The sequence below is a fragment of the Takifugu rubripes genome, chromosome 7, assembly GCF_901000725.2.
Source record: "Takifugu rubripes chromosome 7, fTakRub1.2, whole genome shotgun sequence".
Classification (NCBI taxonomy): domain Eukaryota; kingdom Metazoa; phylum Chordata; class Actinopteri; order Tetraodontiformes; family Tetraodontidae; genus Takifugu; species Takifugu rubripes.
Window position 1 is genome coordinate 201,831 of NC_042291.1, and position 11,077 is coordinate 212,907.

An 11,077-nucleotide genomic window follows, 5' to 3' on the forward strand; every position below is an offset into this window, starting at 1 on the left:
CGGCTGATTAGAAAGGGGGGTGGGGGTGGGGGGAGAAAAGGGTTGTTCTAGCAAAGAAAAACCACAAAAGTGAATAAGGAAGTGAAAAAAGCTTTCTCGCTAAATGTATGCTTTCTCAGAAGCCTTGTGAAGTCATGTGATGGCGAGTTGGCAGCATATTACACTGATCCTGCAACAAAAATGAAGTGAGAAAATACGAAAACCTTTTCATTACAATATACCTGCTCAGTAAGATATCCTTCAGACATTTTATTGAGAAAAATTGTATATTATATATAATAATTAATATAGAAAGGGTTAAACTAATGATTAATTACTAACTAAACTACTATAATTATGAAGTTTGGAATAAAATGTAATATCTAATAACATAGTACATAGTCTAATAGCTACAATATCTGAGTAGTCCAAATTAGATTCATATTACTCAAAGTAAAGAGATGAAATGGTGCAAGGTGTAGTTTTAGGATTAAAAAGTAAGACCTGCTTGGTGGACTGTCCTGACTCCTTTTTGATTTTGAATAAATGCTGGGTGGCCTTTTGAAAAGAACAAGCTTCTGGTTTTCTGTTTCACAGTTTTTAGACAGGGGCCTTCTGGACAGAAAGGCCTTTCTGCCTCCTCTTTCCACATTGAGGCACTGAAGAGAAGGCTGGAAAAATCCTATGAACATCATGCAAATACAAATAAAGACAAATAAATAAATGTGAGAGATAGATAATAAGTAAGAATAGACAAATTGTTTCACATGCACTTTTGTATGTAATATACATGTTCAAGAAGGAAGAAGTAAATATTTATAGGGTCCTACCCCTTAATGGTTGACTCACGTCACGTATTAAAAAAAAACCTGATGGAGAACCAGAGATGAGGGATCCCTCTCTGAGACAAACAGACATGCAATAGATGTCACATTTACAGAGAACTTTATTAGCATTAGCAAAATGTCAACATGTGTTGTAATCACATTGATTGGCAATGACATCTACAGTGAAAAAATAAACTGTAAAAGCAGAAGCACCAATAGCAGCAACAACAACAGCAGTAATAGCATGGCAAATGAATGGTAAATTATAAATATTAAGATTGTTTCTCTGTATATCTAGTGAAGATAGAATCTTTATACTTGTGTTTGAAGTGATACATGTTCGGGCATTGTTTAAGCTATGTAGTGAGACTGTTTCAGATTTTCACTCCAGCAAACTGAAATAGAGAACTGTTTCTTAGTTTTTTGAGTTTTAAAGGTCATTTCTTGCTTTGTACATAAATATTGTTGTTTGAGGTTTACAAGTTCATGAAGTTTAAGTAGTTTTGGTTTCATAAAGAATAGATTTGTGTGTTCTCGAATGACAGTGTTGTGAATTGTTCTGATAGTGGCCGCTCATTCTGTTGGCTGGGAAGCAGAGGGTTTTTGGTTCAAGCGCCAAAACATGGAAGGTGTTCTGGTAGTAGGGGAAGGTGCCAGAACAATTTTAGAGCATTGCCAAGGTACCCTTGAGCAAAGTACCGAACCCACAATTGCTCATATGTGTGATGAACCGGTGACTTATCCAGGGGTGGACCCTACCTTTGCCCATTGTGTACCCTCGCCGTGACCCTGAAAGGGATAAAGTAGTTAAGGAGATGAGACGAGATAAAATGAGGCTTATTTCATTAGAATGAAGAACATTTGTAAAGAACTGATGTATGTGTTACCCCACACCGCTATGCAATAGAAGGTTAATAATAAAGTAGTTAAGGAGATGAGACGAGATAAAATGAGGCTTATTTCATTAGAATGAAGAACATTTGTAAAGAACTGATGTATGTGTTACCCCACACCGCTATGCAATAGAAGGTTAATAATAATGAACAGTCAAGGGTGTGGAGTGATCTATAGTTTAGAAAGTGTTCTGCTTTGGATATGACAAAACTACTTTTGGATAGTTTAGCATGAATATGATTTCCAGCATTTTTTTTCAATTGGATATCAGTACAAGATTGCATTTAATTAATTTCTCGTGTGATTTTCTTCAAAAGTTGTTTTAAATTCTCACCACACCCTAGGATATTTGTGTCATCTGCAAATAGGAATTCTAATAAGTGTGATGCCTTGTCAACTGGACTCATTATTTTGGGGAAAAAAGAGGCCAGTTGGCACAGAAATCTTACCTTGGATAACTATGACCTGGATGGAAGAGAATCTACACAGACATCTTGCCTGTATCATTGATGTATAGGAATAGTTTTGGACTAGGCACTAATTGTTGGGATCCAGGGTCCCACCTATTTAAGGTCGGGGCGCCTGTCTACCAGCGTCGGCGAGTTATCGTATCTGAATGGTAAATCTGACTCCTGTTTCCTCATCATTGTTTTTTTTTTTTAAAAACTCGATTAAACGCTTCTCCCTGCTCGTTCGAGGTCTCCACGCTGCCCTGCTGGACTGGCGAACGCGCAGGACCTGACTCCCGTGTTGGCTCCGCGCTGGAGCTCTCTGTGCGCCCCGGAAGACTGGACGAGTGCTTCCCTGCGGTCCAAGTCGACTGCCAAATTGATCTTTTAATAAAGACTCGCTTTTTGGATATTGTCCCACTGCGTTTTTGCCTGCTTTGAGGTCCTGGAAAAAACCGAAAGGTCACAGTAATCCTTGAAATAGGTCTGTAATCTTTGAAGTTTAGTGTTTATCTGCAATTTTGTATAATGGAATGACTGCTATTTTCTTGCCGGTAAAAAAGATTGAAAATGTAATTTAAGCATTTTGGATATCTCACTTTTTAGCTCTGGACAATTAATTAATAATTTCTTCCTCCTTAACTATTTAATATAAATTGAATTAGGATTTATTTCTGAGTTTTAGTTACGTTGGGTGCTGTTGCTGGAGCTGAGATTCTTAGCTAGGATTAGTTCAACATTCACAAAAATAGAATTAAATTTATTCACTGACTCCTCCATGTTATTGATCTCCATATTAACGGCAAAATCTTTTGGGTGGTTGACTTGGTTTTCGATGATCTTAGTGATTTTCTCTCCATAAATAAATTGCAATTCACTGTTTATAATCATACTTTGGTTTTCTAGAGAATTTTAAGTGGACAGTTTTTGTCATGACTTTTTAAAAATTTGCAAGAATTTGTTGTATGCCTTATCATTATCGTCTTTATCCGCATATAATGATGCCCAATTCTATACAAACAAGTCCTTTTTAAGAACACCTAAAACCTACCGCTACCCTGGCTGGTCCTCCCTCAAATCCTCTAGAAAACGCCGAGGAGACAGAAGAACTGGCCAAGAAATGGAACAACATTGTCATTCCATATGTTGCAGGGCTTTCTGAGAAGCTCAGGAGGATTTTCAGCAAACATGACATCCCTGTGCATCTCAAGCCCTCCAACACCCTGAGGCAGAAGCTTGTCCACCCAAGGACAAAATACCAAGACAAAAAGTAATGCAGTGTATGTAACGAGGAATGCCCACTGGGAGACAAGACAACCAACCAGAAACAGTTTTGTAAAACATCCCTAGAAGACACATGGCTACAGAAATATGATCACCTGACGGGCTTCTATCACCCATTCAGAAATGTCATGAACACATTTTCTTATGTAGTTTTTCTGCCCCCCCGCCCCCACACACACACTCTCTCTGTATCCACAGGTATCACTGACTTCATAGCTGTGCTGACCTCTGATGCATTCAACTCTTCTACTAATAGCTTGTTATAATTAATGTACTTGCATGATCTATGCCTGTTCTCTCATCTACCTGTCCTTTCTCATTCTTCTCCCATTCTCAAATCAAATCAGTCTTTATTTATATAGCGTCTTTTACAATCAAAATTGTTTCAAGGCGCTTTCCAGAATCCCAGGACCTAATCCCAGACAAGCAACAGTGGCAAGGAAAAACTCCCCTTTAACAGGAAGAAACCTTGAGCAAGACCAGGCTCATGTAGGGGGACCCTCCTGCTGATGGCCGGCTGGGTAAAGAGAGAGGAGAAGGAGGAAGAGGAGAGGAGAAGGAGAGAGGAGAGGAGAGGAGAGGAGAGGAGAGGAGAGGAGAGGAGAGGAGAGGAGAGGAGAGGAGAGGAGAGGAGAGGAGAGGCACAGAGCACAGAAACACACACAAAAATACACTATACAGCGGGTCAGCGGGGCCGGAGGTCATCAAGCAGCTCCGAAGGCGGCGATACCTGTAAATGAATAGGGGGGGGGGAGCAGAAAAACTACACAGGAATCAGCATAACTAGTCTGCTTGATGAGGAGGAGGAGAGGAGAGGAGAGGAAACCATGACCCAGTGGGGTGACAGAGGCCTGTCAGGTAATCATGTTTCTGGACCCCGGCAGCCTTGGCCTATAGCAGCATAGCTAAGATGTGACCTAACGATTAGACGACCCTCTAAGTATGGCAATTTGTCTATCTATGATAGTAACTGGAACTACAGAATTAGTAACAATAAGCTTTTTCAAAGAGGTAGGTTTTAAGTCTGATCTTAAAAGTAGCGATGGAGTCAGCCTCCCATACCTGGACAGGGAGCTGGTTCCATAGCAGGGGGGCCTGATAGCTAAATGCTCGGCCCCCCATTCTACTCCTAGAAACTCTGGGAACCACAAGTAGACCAGCATTCTGAGAGCGGAGCGGTCTATTGGGCTGATAAGGTATCACTAGCTCCTCCAGGTAGGTTGGAGCTAGGCCTCTGAGGACCTTGTAGGTCAAAAGAAGGGTTTTAAAAATAATTCTAAATTTAACGGGCAGCCAATGAAGCGACGCCATTACAGGAGTTATGTGATCTCTTTTGTCAATACCTGTCAGAACTCTGGCTGCAACATTTTGGATCAACTGGAGGCTTCTTAAAGAGTTGTTTGGACACCCTGATAATAAAGAATTACAATAGTCCAGCCTGGAAGTAACAAAAGCCTGAATTAACTTTTCAGCATCATGCCGCGTCAGTAGCTTCCTAATCTTTGTGATGTTCCTCAGGTGAAAAAAGGCACTTCGAGAGAGTAATTTAATGTGTGAGTTGAAGGAGAGATTTTGATCAAAAGTTACTCCTAGATTCCTCACAGAGAGACTAGATGTTAATGATATACCATCTAGAGTGATCATGTGATCTAATCTATCCCTGAGAGGTTCAGGACCAAACACCATGACCTCAGTTTTTCCCGGGTTGAGGAAGAGGAAATTTGAAGACATCCAGGACTTTATTTCTTTAAGACAGGTCTGGAGCTTCACTAACTTCTCTGTCTCCTCTGGTTTCATGGATAAATAAAGCTGAGTGTCATCAGCATAACAATGAAAATTTATCCCATGCTGCCGAATAATGTTCCCTAAGGGAAGCATGTACAAGGTGAAGAGGATTGGTCCAAGTACAGAACCTTGAGAAACTCCATGGCTAACCCTACTGTATGAGGAGGGAACACCATGGACATGAGCAAACTGGTATCTATCAGATAAATATGATCTAAACCAGTCTAGTGCTGTCCCTTTAATCCCAATCACATGTTCCAGTCTCTGTAACTGTGATCAACTGTATCAAAAGCAGCACTGAGATCCAGCAGAACCAGCATAGAGACCAGTCCATGATCTGAAGCTATAAGAAGAATCTGGTCAACCCCTTTTTCCCTTCCAGATCTGCTCTAACGCTAGGAAGACCATGGGTGCACACATGGTCCGTATTATTAACATTACGCATACACACTTCCTAACCTACCAGTGTGGCTGACCTCAGGCAAACCGGAACAATGGGCATCCTGGGGTTATTGAACAGGGTTTGTGGTCTCGTGGCTGGTCTGGGATTGTGTTATTGTTTTGTGGTGTTCTTCATGTCTACAAAATGCACACGTTGGGTCAACATTGCAGCCAGGAGATAGCAAAATTATGTTGTAAAATACTAAGTAACCTATCCATCCATCCATCCTCTACTGCTTATCTGGGGTCGGGTCAAGGGGGCAGCAGCCTAAGAAGAGAAGCCCAGACTTCCCTCTCCCCAGCTACTTCTTCCAGCTCATCCGGGGGGATCCCCAGGCCAGTCGAGAGACATAGTCTCTCCAACGTGTCCTGGGTCTTCCCGGGGGTCTCCTACCGGAGGGACGTGCCCTGAACACCTCACCAGGGAGGCGCCCAAGGGGCATCCTGACTAGGTGCCCAAGGCACCTCATCTGGCTCCTCTCAACGCGGAGGAGCAGCGGCTCTACTCCGAGCTCCTCCCGGATGGCAGAGCTTCTCACCCTATCTCTAAGGGAGAGCCCAGCCACCCTACGGAGGAAGCTCATTTCGGCCGCTTGTACCCATGATCTGGCCGCTTGTACCCATTGAACTCCTCCACTTGGGGCAGGATCTCCTCCTTGACCCGGAGAAGGCACTCCATCTTTTTCCGGTTGAGAACCATGGCCTCGGATTTGGAGGTGCTGATTTTCATCCCAGCCGCTTCACATGCGGCGGCGAACCGATCCAGTGATCGTTGGAGGTCACAGGCTGATGACGCCAACAGGACCACATTATCTGCAAAAAGCAGAGACCCGATCCTGAGGTCACCAAACTGGACCCCCTCAACACCATGACTGCACCTAGAAATTCTGTCCATAAAAATTATGAACAGAATCGGTGACAAAGGGCAGCCCTGGCGGAGACCAACCCTCACTGGAAACAAGTTCGACTTACTGCCAGCACTGCGGACCAAACTCTGACACTGATCGTACAGGGAGCGGACGGCCCATATCAGCGGGCCCAACACCCTATACTCTCGGAGAACCCCCCACAGGACCCCCCGAGGAACACGGTCGAATGCTTTCTCAAAGTCCACAAAACACATATGGACTGGTTGGGCAAACTCCCATGCACCCTCGAAGACCCTGCTGAGGGTGTAGAGCTGGTCCACTGTTCCACGCCCAGGACGAAAACCACATTGCTCCTCCTGAATCCGAGGTTCGACTATCTGGCGGACCCTCCTCTCCAGTACCCCTGAATAGACCTTACCAGGGAGGCTGAGGAGTGTGATCCCCCTATAGTTGGAACACACCCTTCGGTCCCCCTTCTTAAAAAGAGGGACTACAACCCCGGTCTGCCAATCCAGGGGCACCGCCCCCGATGTCCACGCAATGTCGAGTCAGCCACGACAGCCCTACAACATCCAGAGCCTTAAGGAACTCTGGGCGGATCTCATCCACCCCCGGGGCCTTGCCACCGAGGAGTTTTTTGACTACCTCGGCAACTTCAGCCCCGGAGATATGAGAGCCTATCCCCAGGTCCCCAGGCCCTGCTTCCTCATTGGAAGGCGTGCTTGTGTGGAACAAACTCCTTGAGGACTGCTCTAACGCTAGATTCTTTTAAATCAGCCCTTTTTTTCTTGTTATTTTATTTGCTTTATTCCAATGTATCTCTATTTTTATGTTCCATTGCATTTTCTTGACTGCTTTATCAGTCAATAGTGCTCGAGCCTGTCCTAGTTACATAGCTCATCGCAGGGGCCTATGTGAGTATTTGGGGGTTCGGTTCATTTCCTGTGCTCTGGGAATAGGGGGACATGTTTTGTTCATACCAGGGCTTGAACCAAGAAACCTCTGCTTCTCAGTCCAGTTCCTCTTGAGACTGAGCTACAAGCTTGCCTTGCCTTGTAGAGTAGAATATTAAATGCATACTAAAATCTAAAGCTGTGGCAATGACAGCGGTCACACCAGCAGCTTCCAAGGGCTCTCCATAGATGACGGATCTAGCACAATCCTTTACTGCACTTCAGTAGGCTTCCTTAGTGAGGAAGACCTTCGGAGGCACATCACTGCCATTATGACTCATTCTTCATTGACCTAAGGTGTCTTTCTGCAGGGAGGCAACAGTTAGCTTGGACAATGTACATGTTCCCTAGCAAGGAAGGCAAATAGAGGCTGATAAGTTTAGTTTTTGTTTGGATCCCAAAATGCAGACCGGAAGTAGGGAGTTGGCAGGGCAGGAAGGGTGTGCCCAGGATATGTGCAAACTGAAATCCAGTCAAGGAGACTAGTTGGGGGGGTGGGGAGGAACCGATTAATAGACCGTAATGATGTTCTAGTGCTTAGGATTAATGATTTTTCCAGGGCTGACAGAATGCTCTGACCCTGGTGAACAGGAGATACCAGCCTAAGGAGGCTTCTTGATTTTTCATCTGCTAAAGGTTTAGCTTTCATTGAAGCATGCCAGAAAATACAGCAATCAGTGAAACAAAAACCTGCCCACAAACAGAAAACAACCCGACCAAAACAGTTACTTTATGTATCTTGAGTCTTATCCTTCCTCCCAAGGAGGGGCTCTGCTGATTTTTTCTTTGACATGCCTTTTAAAATCATAAACTGCATTGTGGTACCCCAATTTACAACAAGGCATAGATGATGACCCCCTCATTAACCACAGGTGTTTTAATCTTGACAGTCTTCTATATCATTTTGGCCACTCCATTCTGGAGCAGAACACTGGCTTTTTCATGCCAACAGTAATCATAGGCATTCTCATCAGTTCTACATTGCATCCATGTTGTTCTGGTGAGTGGCAGGTTTGTCATAGATTCTATTAGGCCCAAACCATTCATAGCCAGCCCTCTATCTACTTTGTTGTAGATAGAGGGCTTTTCACCTGAGGAACATCACAAAGATTAGGAAACTGCTGACGCGGCATAATGCTGAAAAGTTAGTCCATGCATTTGTTACTTCCAGGCTGGACTACTGTAACTCTTTATTATCAGGGTGTCCAAACTCCTCTTTAAGAAGCCTCCAGTTGATCCAAAATGCTGCAGCCAGAGTTCTGACAGGTATTGACAAAAGATCACATAACTCCTGTACTGGCGTTGCTTCATTGGCTGCCCGTTAAATTTAGAATAATTTTTAAAACCCTTCTTTTGACCTACAAGGTCCTCAGAGGCCTAGCTCCATCCTACCTGGAGGAGCTAGTGATACCTTATCAGCCCAATAGACCGCTCCGCTCTCAGAATGCTGGTCTACTTGTGGTTCCCAGAGTTTCCAGGAGTAGAATGGGGGGCCGGGCATTTAGCTACCAGGCCCCCCTGCTATGCAACCAGCTCCCTGTCCAGGTACGGGAGGCTGACTCCATCGCTACTTTTAAGATCAGACTCAAAACCTACCTCTTTGAAAAAGCTTATTGTTACTAATGCAGTAGTTCCAGTTACTGTCATAGACAGACAAATTATCACACTTAGGGGGTCGTCTAATCGTTAGTTCACATCTTAGTTATGCTGTTATAGGCCAAGGCTGCCGGGGTCCGGAAACATGATCACCTGAAAGGCCTCTGTCACTCCACTGGGTCATGGTTTCCTCTCCTCTCCTCTCCTTTCCTCTCCTCATCAAGCAGACTAGTTATGCTGATTCTTGTGTAGTTTTTCTGCTTCCCCCCCCCCCCTTCTATTTATTTACAGGTATCGCCGCCCTCGGAGCTGCATAATGACCTCCAGCCCCGCTGAAGTGATTGTATATCATATTTTTTGTGTGTGTTTCTGTGCTCTGTGCCTCTCCTCTCCCTCTCCTCTCCCTCTCCTTTTCCTCTCCTCCTCCTTCGCCTTCTCCTCTCCTCTACCTCCCCTTCACTCTACTTCTCCTCTCCTCTACCCCTCTCCTCTCCTCTCCTACCTATCCTCTACCTGTCCTCCCCCTTCTCCTCTCTCTTTACCCAGCTGGCCATCAGCAGGAGGGTCCCCCTACATGAGCCTGGTCCTGCTCAAGGTTTCTTCCTGTTAAAGGGGAGTTTTTCCTTGCCACTGTTGCTTGTCTGGGGTCAGGCCCTGGGATTCTGGAAAGCGCCTTGAAACAATTTTGATTGTATAAGACGCTATATAAATAAAGATTGATTGATTGTACACAGGCCTAATACAAAGGGATCTCCTTTAGGGGTTCGTACACAAATGGGAAACTATCTAAATCCACTTCTCTTCCACATCATTTTATGCCGCATGGTAAATAATTTGTAAGTTTCATAGTATTCCTTACTCTAGTTTTCCATCCCCCTTTACGATTCCACAATTTCCCTGAGCGAAGGCCTCAATCCAGGTGGTTTGGTGTCAATTGCAGTTCATATAGGGGGTGGGATATAGTTCCATGCTGCTCCTTCGAGTCGCTTTGATGGTCTGTTCTCTTGGCTATGCCATGGACAGGTATTAATATTTAATCCAATAACATTTGCTTTTCTCAAGGCCCACCCATGTAGTGGTAAGGCCTTGGTGATGGTAGCTGTCTGCCCAGGCCTGCAACATGCATTTTAGCATCTCTTTTCTTTTCAGCCCCATGTAGTCATTATGCCAGATCCTGAGATGGGATCAAAACCAGTCTGTGCCTCCAGGTAGAGTACCAGCCTGACATTTCTGCTTCTGGAGGAGGGTGATTGGAACACGATGTGGCTTTGCTAAGGACAAAAATCTCTTTTTGGGAACAATGGCAAAATTCATTGTTTTGAGTGTGGTGAATCATGAAACCTTCACAGGGTGGCAGAACCTGGTACTTTTCAACTTCCACCAGAGCTGTGAGCTCTACATCATAATGGCAGACAAGTGCTGTCCACAGTTCTCCAGCCTCAGTTTAAAGAGAATTTGTGTCAAAGAGTTTTACATGTTCATCACCACAGGAAGACATCTGAAAGATCTACCTCTGAGCATAGGCATCACTGTTTGTCTTTACCCCAAAGAGGATATTGAACCGCTCTGTCTCCAGTTTCCAGATTGGAGATGAGTTTCAAACAACCCCTGCCCAACATAGTCATGATCATTGTATACTCCTGTTATGTTTCTATCTTGTGAAGAGAATTTGTGTTTATCTTGTTATCATGTGTTGTACCATATGCTTCTGTTTTCTCTTAGGTGTACTTTAGAAGTTAGGAATGGTCGAATCTTTAGTAAGTGTAATAAAGGTCAGTTGACTCTTCCTTGACACAATTGTTGTTTACGTAGTTGTAATTAGCAGGAGACACTCAGACGGAAAGTGTTGAACCCCCATCATAAAACGTGACAGCATAGTTTACTGGTGTTGATAAGTTCCTCTGCAATAAGGTGAACTTTGAACTGGCCATTTGGGAAACACCGGAGAACAAGGACTGTGTCAGCATCCAATGGGACTGGAAGAAGAAGACGAGGTCATC